General features: G+C 39.4%; 1 long non-coding RNA gene across 1 annotated transcript in view; it reads left to right on the forward strand.

Annotated features, from left to right (window-relative positions):
• The window catches only part of LOC127534760 (uncharacterized), a 130,810-nt gene extending 113,793 nt beyond the window's left edge, over positions 1-17,017 (forward strand). The window contains exons 2-3 of the long non-coding RNA XR_007943183.1: positions 8,682-8,777; positions 16,208-17,017. This is a non-coding gene — a long non-coding RNA (uncharacterized LOC127534760). The remainder of the gene's footprint in view (positions 1-8,681; positions 8,778-16,207) is intronic.
• Positions 17,018-17,027: the final 10 nt, after the last annotated feature.

Below are 17,027 nucleotides of genomic sequence, written 5' to 3' on the forward strand. Positions count from 1 at the left end.
CGGAATTAACATAGTTACTTTTGTTTATCCTTATTTATGCTCCCTATACACATGAAGTGATGAAAATCGGAATAATTTCAACAGTAATCCGGGACAATAAAACGCCACAACAAAGACGCATTCATGCACTAAAGCAGCACGTACGTACAGGCATCAGGAGGTTTAAAGAGGATAAAATGCAGGAACAAAGGTGGAAAATCGAATCTATAAATACCACAACATGACTTGACAAGTGAGACATGAGGGCAGGAGGCTGTTTTGCCAAAGGATATCGGAAACATGCATTCCAAAGTGTGGCAATTAGGTTTGGCCTCCTTACTAATTTACTTTTGTGTTCAAACTCAACACTTACAAGGTCGCACTGGTGACACATAAAATCGGTTTTGCATTTCGGTTAGAGCCATAAAACGTTGTGCTGAAACGTTGCATCACTTGTTTGTCTTGACAAATCCACATGTTGCTGCGTGACTTAGCTGCAGCATAGATTTGTGACTTCAGGCAAGTCCTGCATGCTTAGCGTCGAAGCAAAACTCAAATAAAATATAAACGAAGGGTTTTGTGTGAGTATGTGGGTCCCTGTGGCTCCTTAATACTCTTTTCAATTCTTTTTTTTGTAATCTAATCAAAGTTCCCAACTCACTGGGGCTCAGGAGGGAGACGAGGGGAGGGGGTCCCTTGTGTTAGACAGCTTACTGCAATTAAAATTTATTTAAGGCTTACAAGGAATCCTTTCACTCTTGAATAAATCAGAGTGAATTCCTCTGACTCTGACGAGGTTTTCCCTCCATATAATTATCCTCTGCTCAACAAGCACTGAGAGAGCAGCTCTCCTTTAACCCCCTGCTGTACCTCGGAGCTTTACAGTTGTAATTAAATCATAAAATAACAACAACTGCAAATTCAGAGTTTTCAAAACGGGCACTATAAGACTGTGATTTGAGGAAGTGGGTGCACGCTAGATGACTTCATCGACGTCGGTTTTTTAAACTATATATCATGCTTTTATTGGAGAGCCATTGAGGTCTTTGACTCCTAAGGCCTGACAGTGAAGTGCAGAGCAGCACCGGCATCCCGAGGATTGTCACTGTGTAATGTGACACACTTCAGGAGATTACAAGTTTCAACAGGTTGCTGAATACAGACAGATTCTCCCAGTGGACCTACACAGTGCAGCTTGTGTCCCACTGACTCAGGCTTTGACATTTTTTAATGCTGCAAAACTGCTGAGCTTCACAAAACAGTTTTTATCCTCCTCTGGCACAGTTGTGTCTGTTGCTGGCCATTGTGGCTGCTCTGTTGTCCTCAACTGTGGTTTTAATTTCACAAAGGGCACTGGCCTGGAGACCAAGAGCAGTGAGAATAGATATCTATGAATATAAAACTCAGCCTGACTGTCTGATGTGCTGAGAATACGTTTTAGCCTGAAATGCGTGACAAATGCAGCTCGGCTCCTCATCATAGATTCGTTTTTTGGTTTGGAGCTCGCATCAGATTTGGTTTCTGTTTATTCAGATTGATTTTAAGTTATTAAGCTCTTGATTTTTTTAAGCTTCTCAGCATGTTGTGTTCAGTATTTCTTTGTTTTTTTTCTTTACCCAGAGTCATCCCTGTGAGCTGATCTGATGCTGTGTCTCTTCTTGTCCTCATAATATGTTTTTACAATTTCCCTCTGATTATTTTGCCCTTGTGACCAAGTGTTGAATTAAATGCCTAATTTAACATGGGCCTTTTGTTGGCCACCTCTTTGTTGAGAAGTTCTTTCTAATCGTGCAGCAGGGGCCGCGGTGTTGGTGACGGCCAGGGGCCACTCAGTCCTCTCCTATTATGCTTTGGTGACAGCGTGTCCTTGGGCAAGGCAGCAGAGCTGTCAGGTCTCTCTGTTACACTTCTCTGCAGGCAGGACATGGCCAGCCCACAGCACAGTCAGGGGTCCTAAAGACTCAGGGCTGCACTGCTCATCTCCAAGGATGCCTACCTTGGTTGTTTAGCAACCGACTCTGGCTGACAGCGTTTGTTCATTTGTGTTTGGCTGCTGTGTGACGGAGCAGTGATGTGGGGGTTACAGCGAAACTAACCAAACAACACGATGGGCGCTTTTGTTGCCTCACTGAAGAGGAGGAGCTATCATGAGATCCCACTATGTGTCCTTCAGTGCCTCCAAGTCATGGGAAGAGCAAGCACTCGCACACAATACACTCATACACAAACAAAACACACAATGCACAATACTGCAGTAGTATCACAAAAACCTTTTCTCTGTTATCACACCTTTCACTGTTAAGTCTGAGTAAAGCTGTATTTTTTCTATTTTCATGATCATTTACAGTAGAAGAGCTCCTCATAATGCTCTAAAACCCAGATGCAATCTTTAAAATGCTTCTTTTGTACTGGTAATAAATCTGTATCTATTTGCTAATGTTATGGCGGCACGCGGTGATTGAATTTGCTGTACAGCATTCCAAAATTCTTTAAAAATGTATATCAAATTTTTATTTAGCTTTTTCTGCTGGATTTTAAAGTTTCCTCATAATCTAATGAAAAGCCCTGAAGTCTGACATCTTTGTGTCCAGGAACCCCTGTTATTTGAGCACTGTGAGCATAAGACATCGATAGCATATTTTTTCATGTTTTTGCCTATTACAGCTGATCAGTTATTTGGGTTTTCTGAATTGCTAAATCAAGACTGTCCTCCTAAAAAGAACAACAGCATCTGTTGTTTCAGCAAGTGCCTCGAAACTGCAGTGTTTTTTTCCAGTTCAATTGTGCTATAATGTAAACTAATAGTTTAGCTTATTTTACAGTAAGTATGAGCAACCCATAGTGTAAAATACTTTGCAGAAGGTACAGATACACAGGACTCCAAACAAAAATGCACCATTATGCAATTAATTATCTGCTGTCTTGTATTTAAAATTGAACATCGTGACAGAAAAAAAACATCTGTGTTTTAGAGACTGAGACTATATCTGTAATTCTCAGGAGTAGTAATGTTGAAACTGTGTTTTGGAGCTACTGTCCAAAACCCAACAGCCTATTGTCATGTTATGATACAGAAACATCACAAATCTTCACATTTAAATCCATTCCATTATTTGGCATTTTTGCTGAAGAGAAGCATCCAAACTGGTTTTCATTCATTTTACAGTTGAATAATTGACTCATTATTTAATCTCCTAAGTGATTTCAATTTTTCTAAATCCCTCGGAAACCCAAAAGTACAAATGAAGAGTTCATTTGCTAAAACAGATAACTCCGTTTTGATAAATTTTAAGAAACCTTTTTTATTGTTTACTTGAGATAATATCAATCAAACTGAAGTTGAGTGGATTTGACTCAGTAGAAAAATTCATGACAAAACAGAGAAAAAGTAAATTATTAGTGTTATTATTATCTCAAGTAAACAATAAAAAAAAGAGTTTTCTGAAAACGGAGTTACCTGTTTTTGCAAATGACCTCTTCACATCACAGCTGCACAAAACCTGAGCAGGGAAGTCATTTGGATATTAAGTTCCCCAAAAGTTTAGCCATTAAAGAAGGTTAAGGAACACTGACGTTATCGTACTCAGACATATTCCTGTAAGTTAACCGATGACGACTGAAGGTGAAAGGTTTTCCAAAAAATGTGTGCAGAAACATCAACACATAAATACTTCCTGGTAAATAGGAGGCACTAAATACTTTTTTTTTTTTTTTTTTTACCATTTCCACTGAGCTGCGGTCACTGGTCAGCCTAACGGTCATGGTTTGGCCTCTCTTCTGTAACTCTGTTTTCCTTCCTAACAGTTCACACACCGCAAACTGCTACTTATGCACAGTAACACATCATCTCACATAAATAATGAAGTTAAAATTTCAGTAATTAAATGTGATGATTACCTTTGGATCATTTCCATTATGTGCATTTATTAGTCTAACAAATCACACACTGATGCCTTTTAACACACAAAACCACCTGATAATTCTGCACATAAACAGCCAAAACTTCTAGTTGCCTTCATATTAATTGTTAAAGTAAATCACCTTCAGTAGAAGCTGGTCCTGAACTTTATTTGTGACCTAATCCAACAACATAAACCACAGTAGATCCTTTTGCTCCTGTCGCAATACAAACACCCGCATCGTTTATTTTCTTTTCCCTGCGTCAGCCCACCTGGACAGAGAGTGAGAGTGGAGTACAGGTAGCTGCCATAAACACTCAGGCTTTATCGTCTGGAGCAAACGCAGCCAGGACTCATTTTGTGGCACACTCTAGTTTAATGACAGATGACCTCAAGCCATTTATAGGCTGTAAAGGACACCCTGTAGCAGCTTAAGTGCATCAGAGCCGGAGATTTTAGCCAGCGGCTGAAATGATCGGTCAGTAAAGACAGGAGACATGTCAGCAGGCAGGAGGAAAAGCCCTTCAGGAGTGGGAAAAAAAATGTGTGTTTAAGTGACATTAGAGCTGGAAGCTGGCATTATTTTCATTTGCCGCCGATTCATTGTTGATAATTGTCTCTTCAGGGATTTATTATTGGTAATAAAACACATTTTCCGAATGTGTGAAAGCAACATAAAATGATAATTCCCATTATCTGACAGTTGTTTCCCTGATTTGTCACTTAGTTTTTCGATCAATATTGTCAGAAAGAGACAAAAAAAATGCTTGACACAGCTTTTTTGTCACAGATTTTTATCTATTTTTATTCTTATTTGCACTACTGCTTATTGTCGTGTTCTTCCAGGACAAATTTTGTTGTACTCCTGCACAATGACAACAAATTATCTTATCTTTGTTTGTATTGTCCAGTCGACAGCCTCAAACATTCCGCTTTCACGTTTGCAGCAATTTCAAAGAAAAAGATAAAAATCTCACATTGAAAGGAAAAAAAGAGCATTTTCTTGAGAAACGACTCAAAGAATTAGTTACCAAAGTATTTTCTGTACAATTAATCAATTATTTTTGGCTCCATGTGTATTTAGGGCATTTAGATATTTTTTAAACTGGAGAACTTTAAAAAAAAAATCAATACTGTGTGCATACCTAGTTTGCACTGCCTCCAGTAATCAACTAATGCACGTTTTAACATTAGAAATATCTGCCCACACCTAAGTGCTTTCAAAGCTTACAACTCCATAAAACAGGAATAATGAAATCAATGTTTTTACTAGCTGTGTTAAATATAAAACCTGAAAATACAGAACTACGTTGTAGTTTTACTAGTTGTAGTTTATATGCACAGTATCTGACAGCACAGAGTCCAGAAGGAAATAAGAAACATTCCAGCTGTCTAGGTTTGTGTTTATTCTAACGCTACTAGGCTCCTGGGAAACCTGAAGTACACTCATCATGTGACACTGAGCACAACAGAAGTTCAGACATGCTAGAAAACAGGAGGACTTGGGGGGTCTTACATTCAGTTTCCATATGCATGGTGCAACCCGATGGCATGGGGGGCCCTTCATCCAAGGTAAAGTTTTGTTGTGCTAGACGCAGGGATTCAGGCCTTGTTATTGAGCAATATGCTCTGCTTTGTTCGACGAGGGTCCACCCCCCGATGCTCTGCTTGTGTTTTATCTCCCCTTTCACAAAGAAAGAGGCCCCGCAAACAGCCACCTTCACACCTCTCTTAGCAGCTCTTGCTGAATGAGCTCGAGCACTTCTCCATTCACACGTGGAAATATACACAGAAATTCAGGGCGGTGGTGAGTGTGCAGCCCTTTCTCTTTGCCGTGAAGAGCGAAAAAATTGCACCGGGTGATGTAGCGAGATCTTCACATGAAAGAGGAAAAAGCGCAGGCTCCTGTTCGGTGATTGGTCTCGAAATGTTTATCGGTTTTTCCAAAAGGCCGATTGAGGAGTAAAACGTTCGACAATGGGCCCGAAAAAAACGCCAGCAGCTTGGAACCTTTATGAAAGTGCCAAATATGAATCACTGCGCTGCAGATGCCAGACGGGCCTTTCCTGTGTTGCTAAGAGAGCTGCTTGGACTGGAGCAGGCTGGGCGGCCAAAGGGGGGTTAACTGTTTCAAATAGCTGTACAGTGCTTGCACGGTAGATATGACTTGATGCTCCTATTCCTGCCCCGCAGCATGGGTGGTCTACGTTTGATTTTATACTGCCACCTATTAGCACCGTGAGCTGGTGATTTATGCAGCTGTCAGCTTCAACTTCATCAGCTCCGTCAGCCGCTGGTGAATTGTGGGTATGCTGGCAAAGCCTACAGTCCTGCACCTCCTACTCTGGGGCTAAAGTAAACCACCCCTGAGAGCAGAAAGGAAGAAAAAAAAAGGCGCTGTTAAAGAGAAAAATAGAATTTAGATAAATAACAACCACTGAGGCCTCCTCTGTGGAAAACTTCCAGCCTAAACATCTGGCTGGCTGCATATAAGGAAGAGACTGTGTTTGGATTAAAGCAAGGTGAGAAAGGAGGAATTCATGGTTCCAACAGCCAACTAACAGTCGAACTACTTGGAAATCAGTCAGTGGAGGATTTTTAAGGGCGAGTGTTACCAGGAAAAACAAAATAGCTGCGTTCACGACAGCAACTTCTTTAAAATACATAAGTGTCATGCTTTATGTTGGGCTCATTTGCGTGAGAAAAGAATGTGTTTAAGGGGAAAATCTGTTGAAAATTAGTCAGTCGGGGAAGCGGTGAGTTATTTTGCATCGGGTTGTACAGTACAAAGTAATGGAAACTGTGGGTAACAGCTCTTATTCGCTGCTTGATGAAGAAAAAGGTGTTATTCCCTGTGGGCAGAGCGGAGTAATGGCTTTTTTTGCTTGGTTGTAATGAGGTTGCTTGATTCACGCTGGACCGGTGCTCCGAGCCAATTTCAACAAACACAGGAATGAAAGGAAGGTTGACTCTGTGTATATGGATGATTTACCGTATTCTTTACCATAAGGAGTGTATTAACAATGAAAAAAAACACTTTTTGGCTGCTACTGTGATGCCGAACGTGCCGCGTTCAGGATTAAAACTCTGATTTGTGGAAAAGGCATTGGGGTTTTTGAAAGTGTCAGGGGCTAACTGCTTTTACGGCACTTGCAAGTCAAGAATGTCAAACTTTATTAAACACCTGTTAAAATAATACTTGTCGCTGGGAGTTTATGGGAATCGTTTTGTTGGAGGGATCTGAAAGGAAATAAGATGTAGCGGTCTAGATCGGTGATTCTCAAAACGAGGTACTTCTGCTGTTGCCGTGGAATATGTGGAAAAACTGTGCGGCAGCCCAATGAAATGAATCCAAAGAAAGCTGACAGATTTGTGTGATCTTTACTAAATGCATTATCACAACAACCAGTTGCTTCCAGCTGCGGTAGGCTGACTGAACTGCACGTTCCACCCATGTGAGTCAGTTCTAACCCCTTTAGGCCATAAAATTATGATTGCATGTGAGCTGAGAGGCTAAATTATGGATACACAACTGAAATAATCATCTGTTATCAACCAAAAGCTAAAGTAATGGATAACTACTTGACAAACCTAATAGCGATGAATAAAAAATAGATACATTTCTGAGAACTGCTGCCACAAATCGTAAAGTTCTCTTTCTGTTTCTGAAACTACTGCAGCACAAGCTAACCCTGACCCTGCTGCTCAGTTTGCCTTGACATGCAGCTGTCTTGTGTTTGCAGATCTGGAGACCTACATCACAGATCATCGCAGTGAACTGTTGCTCTTGGCTACATGCAGGGTGTAACTGGTGGTGAAGGCCTCTCCTTGGTGTAAAGTGGTTTACTTAATTTATGCTGGGTCAGAAACAGAGGTCATACTTTGGAGATGAGGAAAGAAAAAAACAACAACAAAAAAAACGCCTGCTATAAGGTCACACGCTAACGTTCCAGCTGCCAGAAAGTGTGATCAAACAGTTCCCAATTAGAACCATATAATTTGGTAACATTATGATATTAAAGCTGGGAGCTCGGTTTTCCCAAGCAAAACTAACTTCATGAGCGGCTGACCATAATTTCGGGTTCCGTTGCATTTATGCAGAGGAGTAATGGTGCAGGAGGAGATTGTGTACATGTGTGTGTGTGTGTGTGTGGCAAGGGTGATAGGAGTTGCTCCAGAGACAGAGGAGTATTCTGGAAAAGAAAAATGGTTGGTAAGCATTCAAATATGCGTCTGTTTGGCCCAGCAGCAGCATGACTTCAGGATGGAAAGGCGGAGAGTAGGTAGGAACATGACTTTGTCACAGGGGAGGCTTCTTGGCTTTTCACTGTCACTGTCAGGAAAAAATAAAAAGAAAGTAGAAGGAAGAAAAACCTTTTACATTCATCATACAGATGGAGTATACAGCAGCAGTGACTGTTGTCAGTTGTCATGGAAACAAAGGGAAATAAACACAAAAACAAGGACAACAACTTGTTACTGTGGAGGCAATAGAAAAGGCAGATGGGATGAGAAATCTGCACATACATGAGGCGGTTTAAAACAACAACTGACATTTGGGGGGAAATAGTTTTCTGTCTGACTCTTTGATGAGAAAATTTACACTATATTTGTATTTGTCTGTTAGATATCATATTAGAGGAAGAAGCTGTTTAGCTTAGCTTAGCATTAGGACTATAAATGGATGGCCTGGCTCTGTCCAAAGGCAGCAAAATTTGTCGAGCTGCTTGCTAATATTGCATCTTAAAAAGACGATATGAACACCTTATAAAGCTGTTTAAAATTGTCATGTTTGTTTTTTAGGGTGGTTATGTGCCCAAGTCTTATTTCTGACTGTGAGCAGTTGCCTGGCAACCATGGAAGACACATGAAGTTAGAATGAAAAGTCCCCCTGAAATGGTGAGTTGGTGTGTCTTTAATTTAAAGAAAACAATATATTAGACTCTCCAGTAAAACGCGGGCAAAAATCCTTGATTATGCGGGCTAAAATCCTTGATTATGCGAATAAATATGCAGGGGTTTTATGCCATTTTATGCGGGGAAATTGCGGAAAGTTGCAAAGTATGCAAATAGTTGTGAAATATGGAAAAATATGCACGATTCACCTGCCGTCTGGTCGCGGAGGGATGTGTCCTCTAATCAGACACTGGGTCTGCTGCGGGGTTACTGGACTGACAGCCTGCGGTTTGGGAGGGGGAGAAGCTCACAGCAGCACCTGCTGCTTGTTGAAAACAGTAACTGCAGAATGATCCGAGTTTTCCTGTCAGTCTCCAAAACGGCAGAAAAAGTCGCTAGATTTGTGGCTAGTCGCTTTTGACAAAAAAGTCGCTAGGATGCTTTGGAAAGTCGCTAGATTTAGCGAGAAAGTCGTTAATTTGGCAACACTGGCGCCGCGCTCCACATCAGCTCGTGCTTCTAGGCTGAATCCAAATCTCTGGACTTCACCGCACTTTGCGGGCGCGTTCACGGGAAGTCCGGGAGTGCTGAGGGCTGTCCAAATCCACAATTCATCCAGTCCACAAGGGGCCTCAAGCGGACTTTCTGCAGACTTCCAGAGAGTCTGCTTGGGGTGCAGACTTCTGCAGACTTCATAAATTTATAAATAAATTTATAAATGGTGCTACTTTGGCTCTGACCCTTTATCTAGCTGTGGTCACTCTGTCTTCTGGAGTGATTTGATTGGTTGTACGTCTTGAATAAAACTCCTTTAACTTAACATCTGTAAACAAAACAAAAACATTTCAACAAAGTTTTCTGTTAGAGTTTGTGTTCTTCTAAGTTTAACTCCAAGATTTTCAATACTGTCATTTTTTTCAAATCTCAAACGTCATTATGAGGAGTCTGGATTGAGGTTTCTCACTTGATAATGATCAATACATGAAATTTAGGTTGGTTTAAAGGAATATTCCACCTTAAATCTTTGAATGTTAACCTCAAAGGTTGGTTTCAGGAAGTATTCCACCTTCAAGGTCCTCACACATCAACCTTAAAGGAACATTCCACCAAAAATCCCTGGACATGCACCTAAAATGTTGTTTTAACCGAGTATTCCATCCAAAATTATCAAAGAGACCTGAGGGGCTGGTTAAAAGGAATATTCCACCTATAACCTCAACTAGGGCAGTATGTGTAGCAGCGACAGCAGAAAGAGGTCCTCTCTGGGTGGAAGAACCACATCCGAGTGGCAGCTCCCTTTCTGTTCTTACCTTACTCAGTAAACTCAAGTGCCATGGAGGACGTGTTATTTATTGATGTTAAAGTGCAGTTTTTCAGATGTTTGTTGCACATGCTACCAACTAAACCAGTCCAGGTGGAAGATGATGTGAAGAGTAGTTGACGTTTCCTGCTGCAACCTTCTCTTTTTCAGCTTTCTTCCACGTCCAATCACTCCTGACTCGGTTTTTGTTGATGATTTTGACCCTTTTTCCAAGCTTCGACCAATCATATTACATGAAGTACATCATTTGGATCGGCGGCGTAACCAATGGAGGGAAAACCAACCGCCTGATCAAGAACCTTCTCAACTGCTGTGTGGTCCATCAGGATGACTTCAACCCCAAGATCAGATTGAAGTTGGTGAAGATGGCTTTAAGCAGTACGATGTCATCACTGCTCTGGACAAGGACGCCATGATGAGTATTATCTATGTGTGGCTGGAGAACCCGGTGAAGTTTGAAAAGTCACACCCTGGACACAGAGATCGTCCCGAAGTCCGACCGCAAGGAGAAGGAGGAGACTCACATCCTCATTGTGGAGGACTTCCTGCTTTACACCTACAGGCCTTTGATCAACATGCTAAACCAACGTTACTTTATTTCCATCCCATATGAAGAATGCAAAAAGAGGAGGTACTCTAGGAAGTACACGGTGCCAGACCACCTCCCCAAATGTGAAAATATGTCATAGTTTATGTCATCCAAAATGTCGCTAAAATTTCATAGTTTAGTATGTCGTGCAAAATGTGGAAAAAATGTCATGGTTTAGCATGTCATCCAAAATATTACAAAAACGTCATAGTTTATTTACTATATCATCCGAAAACGGACAAAAACGTCATTTTTGTGTGAAAATGGACAACGTCATAGTTTAGTATGGCATCCGAAAATAGACAAAAAAAAAAGTCAGTTTAGTATGTCGTCCAAAAACTGACAAAAATGTCATTTTTTTGTCCAAAAATGGACAAAAAACGTCATAATTTAGTATGTCGTCCAAAAAATCACAAAAAGTCATTTTTTACCTGAAAATGGACTAAAACGTCATAGTTTAGTATGTCGTCTGAAATTGGACAAAAAACGTCATTTTTTTTTGTCCGAAAACGGACAAAAATGTCATTTTTGGTCAGAAAATTGACAAAATCGTCATAGTCTAGTATGTCGTCCGAAAATGGACATAAAAGTCATTTTTGTCTGAATATGAACAAAAAGGTCATAGTTTAGTATGTCATCCGAAAATGGACATAAAATGTCATAGTTTAGTATGTCTTCCGAAAATGGAAAAAAAAATGTTTTAGTTAAGTATGTCATCCGAAAATGGACAAAAATGTCATAGTTTGGTATGTTGTCCAAAAATGGACAAAAAAGTCATTTTTGTCCGAATATGAACAAAAACTTCATAGTTTAGTATGTCATCCGAAAATGGACATAAAATGTCATAGTTTAGTGTGTCTTCCGAAAATGGAAAAAAAATGTTTTAGTTTAGTATGTCGTCCGAAAATGGACAAAAATGTCATAGTTTGCTATGTTGTCCAAAAATGGACAAAAAACGTCATAGTTTAGTATGTCGTCCGAAAATGGACAAAAAACGTCAGAGTTTCGTATGTCGTCCCAAAATGGACAAAAAACGACATAGTTTAGTATGTTGTTTGAAAATGGACAAAAAAGTCATAGTTCAGTCTGCCGTCCGAAAATGGACAAAAAATGTCAGTTTAGTATGACGTCCGAAAATGGACAAAATGTCATTTTTGGTCCGAAAATGGACAAAAACGTCATAGTTTAGTATGTCGTCTAAAAATGGTCAAAAAAATGTCATAGTTTCATGTGTCATCTGAAAATGGACAAAAAACGACATAGTTTAGTATGACGTACGAAAATGGACAAAACATCATGTTTGGTCCGAAAATGGACAAAAAAGTCATTTGTGGTCCGAAAATGGACTAAAAAGTCATTTTTTGTCCGAAAATGGACAAAAACGTCATAGTTTAGTATGTCGTCCGAAAATGTTTTCCGCAACTCCAGTCCGGTCCACTTTTTGGAGCGATCCGGTCCACGTTTTCCTCAACTCCAGTCCGGTCCACTTTTTGGAGCGATCCGGTCCACGTTTTCCTCAACTCCAGTCCGGTCCACATTTTGAAGCGATCCGGTCCACGTTTTCCACAACTCCAGTCCGGTCCACATTTTGGAGTGATCCGGTCCACGTTTTCCTCAACTCCAGTCCGGTCCACTTTTTGGAGCGATCCGGTCCACGTTTTCCTCAACTCCAGTCAAAACACAGTTTTTGTGTGAAAATGGACTACAACGTCATAGTTTAGTATGTTGTTTGAAAATGTACAAAAAACGTCATAGTTTAGTATGTCGTCCGAAAATTGACAAAAATGTCATAGTTTGGTATGTCATCCAAAAATGGACAAAAACGTCATAGCTTGTCATCCGAAAATGGACAAATGTGATTAAAACATCATAGTTTAGTATTTTGTCCAAAATGTCATTCAAACGTCATAGTTTAGTCTGTCCTTCAAAATGTCTCTGAAATGTCATGTATGTCGTCCAAAATGTCACAAAAATGTTATGTTTTAGTATGTCGTCCAAAATGTGGACCAAATGTCATAGTTTAGTATGCCATCCAAAAACATCATAATTTTTTATTTCGTCAAAATTGCAATTAAAGCGTCAAAGTTTAATGTCGTCCAAAATGTCATTAAAACGTCATAGTTTACTATGTCGTCCAAAATGTAATTAAAGAATCAAACTTTAATATGTTGTCCAAAATGTCATTAAAATGTCATAATTTAGTATGTTGTCCAAAATTTCACAAACATGTCATAGTTTGTGTTGTACAAAATGTCAAAAAAAGTCATAGTTTTTTATGTCGTTCAAAATGTAATTAAAGTGTCAAAGTTTAATATGTCGTCCAAAAAGTCACTAAAATGTCATAGTTTAGTATGTCGTCCAAAATGTGACAAAAACGTCACAGTTTAGCATGTCGTCCAAAATATCATTAAAATGTCATAGTTTAGTATGTCATCTAAAATATCAAACGTCAGTTTAGTACGTCGTCCAAAATGTGACAAAAATGTCATAGTTTAGTATGTCGTCCAAAATGTAATTAGTGTCAAAGTTTAATATGTTCTCCAAAATGTCACTAAAATGTCTTGAGTATGTTGTCTGAAATGCCACTAAAACATAGTTCAGTATGTCGTCCAAAATGTGACAAAAACGTCATAATTTTTTATGTCGTCAAAATTGTAATTAAAGCGTCAAAGTTTTATGTCGTCCAAAATGTCATTAAAACGTCATAGTTTAGTATGTCCTCCAAAATGTCACTAAGATGTCATAGTTTAGCATGTCGTCCAAAATGTCACTAAAATGTCCTAGTTTAGTTTGCCGTCCACAATATGACAAAAACATCATAGTTTAGCTTGTCATCCATTTCATTTCATTTATTTATTTATCAGGACAGTGTACAATGACATTAAGCTCAAGAGCGAAGATGTTTGTACCAGACTGTAGCTTTTCAAGCTAATTTCCATCTGTAGTCCTTAGGGAAAGGGATGGGGGCCAAGGTGCAAATACAAATAAAATACATTTGACTATTTTCAAATAGTCCCATTCATAGAGTTGCAAAATTAAAACTCATTATTCTTCAAAAACATCCGTAACATGTCAGCCATTCATCTTCCCAAGCAAATGCCTTTATAATCTCATAAACTTAATAACCTCACTCATCACATACAAGGTAACATTCACTTCTACACATCACACACTCTTAATGTGCACATCTCTGCTTCTCCATAAACCAATCTTTCACTTGTTTGGTGAAGGTTCTGTACTCACTTAAGCTCAGTATTTCTGTGGGGAGCTTGTTCCATTTCTTTATACTTACATAGGAAAATGCAGACTTTGCAGTTGCGGAGCGATAACTTGGGGTACTACATTCGCCCCTAGTATTACTTCTAGTTACCCTTTTAGCTGTGTCTGCAATCAAATGGACAAAACTTTGAGTGGTGGTGGGGCCAAGTTGTGGACAATCTTGAAGACTAGTTGAACATGTGAAAGAGAAACAATATTATCAAAGCTAAGCATTCCATATTTGTTCAGTATGTGACATATCTCTTGCTTTTTTTATCCAATATTTTGAGCGCGTTCTTGTATATGGATTCCAGTGGTTTTAAACTGGTTTTATTAGCCTGTGACCAGCTGGTGATGCAGTAGGAGAGGTGAGACATAATCATAGCATTGAAGAAGCTTTTGCCTGCTTCTGTTGAAAGTGAGTTCCGTATATTTCTGAAGGTGGCTAAGCTATACTTTAGAGTTTTTATCATGTTTTTGATGTGCTTATTAAATATTTGTATTCTAACACATTTCGTATTGGTTTGTCATTTACAGATATAGTTGGGTAGACTGTCTTGCTGTGTTTATTTATGAAATACATGGTAGCAGCTTTATCAATGTTAAGTGTTAAGCTGGAGTCTTCTAGCCATTGTGCTACTTCTTTCAAAGCTGATGATAATTTAGCCGCAACATCCTGTGGGTCTCTCCCATATGTATAAATTACTGTATCATCCAAAATATCACTAAAATGTCATAGTTCAGTCTGTCATCCAAAATGTGGAAAAAAAATGTCATAGTTTAGCATGTTGTCCAAAATGTGACAAAAACCTCATAGTTTAGTATGCCATCCAAAATATCACTAAAATATCATAGTTTAGTATGTCGTCCAAAATATCGCCAAAATGTCATAGTTTAGTATGTCATCCAAAATGTGACAAAAACTTCATAGTATGTTGTCCAAAATGTCACTAAAACGTCATATTTTAGTATGTCCTCCAAAATGTGGAAAAAATGTCATAGTTTAGTATGTGGTCCAAAGTATCCCTAAAACTTTTTGTATGTTATGGATAATAAATAACTAACAGGATATCCACAAAGTGCTGCAGAAAACAAATAGCATGATGCATTTGAAGAGTGGTATGAAAACAAGAACAAGTTCGCTTGTCAGGTTTGTCACATCACGATTGTCCAAGCATCATCTGTGTACAGAGCTGCAGTGGAGCCTTTTAACACGTGAATTGGTACCTTAAAAATGCATGTGTGGCATGAGAGAAAGGAACGTTTGCTCAGTTCAGTGAGGCGTTGTGACCCTTCGTGGCCTGGGTCGCCAGTGAAGCATAGGAGGGAAGGATCCAACGGAACAAGAGGGAGCGAGGATTCACAGCGAGGCCGGGAGGCAGCAGCCGAGCCAAATCCCCAGAGATTTCTGGCTGTCTCGCTCTGTCTGTTGACACTCTCCTACTCCATTGACTTTTTCATTAACCCCTTATCAAAATGTTTTTCTCTCCCACACTCCACTGACATTAGCCACATTCCCCTATGTTCCCTATCACCCCCCCCAACATCTTGGTTCATCTGTTCCCCCTTGTGGACACAATAGTCCATGTGATTTTTACTCATCTTATTGTGGTCAAACAAAAGACTGAAATATTGTGTAATAAGTAAACAAGGAGTATGTGGCTTAAGTCAGAGAACAATGAGACCACTTTTATTTTTTTCTTGTTAGACATAAATTTACATTTGCGCTCACATGCAATAAACTAATGACATAGGCTTTTAAATACTCCTACCCCGTGTCTCAGTAAGCATTAAATATAGACCCATGCAAGAAACCAAACCTGTGAACATATTTTATTTGGTGCTGAAAAGTTCAACTTGGCCAAAATAACTGATGGTTTCTCACATATTTTAATTACTTGCAACTTGTGGAGCGGCCAAAATCAATGTTTTCACTGGCTTCCATTCAGAGTTTTTGCTGCCTTTCTCTGCCACTACAAGACCATGTTTCACTCTAACTTTAACCTCGGTGCCTTTTCCTCCACTCCTGTTTGTATTAATGGGCGACGTTCGCATGATTTAAACAAGCCATTTCTAAATAAACCCCAGAACGGTTACTGCCATCCCTTAGAGCAAGAAGAAGAGCAGCAGCAGAGTCCAAATCTTAAATCTGTCAAGTACTTCATAAATACTAAGGCTGAGTGAGCAAAGAGTGACAGAATAAATGCAACAGTTAAAAGCATTTTAGTTTATTTTACTAAGTTTGTGGTCTGACTCTCTCCACAGAAACTCCCTTGGCGTTAGTCTGAGTTGGGTCACTTCTGCCAGCTGTTTAACTGCTGAAACATATGGCTCATCATTTGTCTGTTCCAGCTGTGTAAGTAAAACACACACATATAGCACCCACTAGTGGTCAGAAGTGTAATGTGAGTTAAGTGTAAATGCAGTAAAAGTGTATAACAGGAGCACTAATGGTAGCAACATGCACCTGGAAACATCTTCCTAAGCCTTAAACATACTAAGAATAAAGCTGAGTGTTTAAATGAAACTTTTTTGCTAATCCAGTAATGCTGCTAACAGCCAGAGTAAATGGTCTCAGTGTTCATTGAGCGTGTAATAATGAGGAGCGTCAGGTGTTTACCCGACAGCACATCACTGGTCTCTGTCCAAGCCAATGATGCACTAGAGGAGGAAGGTGATAAGGATCCACTTTTACCACTGCTCATCTCTCCAATTCCACTCCTCTCTTGTGGAAAATTAGATGTTTCCATTCCCAAACTATCAACTTTGACCTAAATATGTAGAATCTTGAACTTGTAAACTGAGTTCTGACTTAGACAAGTACAGCAGACTGTCAAAAACTCTTGTACTCAATTTAAATGACACTATCAGTCCCAAGACTATTACCAGAATCCTCCTTCATTGCTATATTAATTTAATGGGCATTTTAGTGTGTATATTTACTCATTTTCAGAATGACAGCTGGATAGACAGTCAATTAAGGCAGCATAATTAAGACGACAGCTGTGAAAAATTTGGTCCTCAAAATTCTGCCCAAAGGCAAGTATTATCTTGTACATAAACAAAAAAACAAAAAACTAGCACA

The sequence above is a fragment of the Acanthochromis polyacanthus genome, chromosome 7 (assembly GCF_021347895.1).
Source record: "Acanthochromis polyacanthus isolate Apoly-LR-REF ecotype Palm Island chromosome 7, KAUST_Apoly_ChrSc, whole genome shotgun sequence".
NCBI classification, from domain to species: domain Eukaryota; kingdom Metazoa; phylum Chordata; class Actinopteri; family Pomacentridae; genus Acanthochromis; species Acanthochromis polyacanthus.